The 627-nt window shown below is 40.5% G+C and overlaps 1 protein-coding gene across 1 annotated transcript in view; it reads right to left on the reverse strand.

Annotated features, from left to right (window-relative positions):
- CEP162 (centrosomal protein 162kDa) overlaps positions 1–627 on the reverse strand; it is a 110,059-nt gene that overhangs the window by 104,160 nt on the left and 5,272 nt on the right. The window lies entirely within an intron of this gene.

Raw genomic sequence — 627 nt, forward strand, 5'->3', positions numbered from 1 at the left:
TTGAGGGTCAGGGGATACAAGAAAAAAAGAAGTGTTTCTTATCCTAACAAAGGTCCCAACCTTAGGAGTAGCCCTATAGGTTACAACCACCAAAACAATATGTAAGTGCTATTACGGTGCTATGACATCAAAACAGAGAAGATAACTGTGACAAGGAGGCTACAAGAGCTAGTGAAGGATGCAAAAAGTGGTCATGCCAAGCATTATTGGACAAGAAGAATGAGAAGAAAGGCATTCGAATGGCAAGGAAGCATGAACTAATGCACAGAGGCATGGAGGCCAGTGACGTTTCCAGGAGATAAAGAATAATTAAGTGTGGCTGGAGCACATGACGCTAGAAGGGAGGGTTCCAGTCAGATTATGTAAAGCCTTAACTGTCACACCGAAGAATTCAGTCTCAATTTCATGGGAAAAAACAAAAGCCACAGGTAAATTTTTCCCCTAGCGAAAATATTTAGAAATTCTATCAGTTTACAAATAGCGAGAACATAGGTACTTAAATAGAAGTAGTCTGGGTTCTTTATGGATATGGCAGTAGATAAAGAATAATTAAGTGTGGCTGGAGCACATGACGCTAGAAGGGAGGGTTCCAGTCAGATTATGTAAAGCCTTAACTGTCACACTGAA

Source organism: Propithecus coquereli, unplaced genomic scaffold, assembly GCF_000956105.1.
Source record: "Propithecus coquereli isolate 6110/MARCELLA unplaced genomic scaffold, Pcoq_1.0 Scaffold127, whole genome shotgun sequence".
In the NCBI taxonomy this organism is placed as follows: domain Eukaryota; kingdom Metazoa; phylum Chordata; class Mammalia; order Primates; family Indriidae; genus Propithecus; species Propithecus coquereli.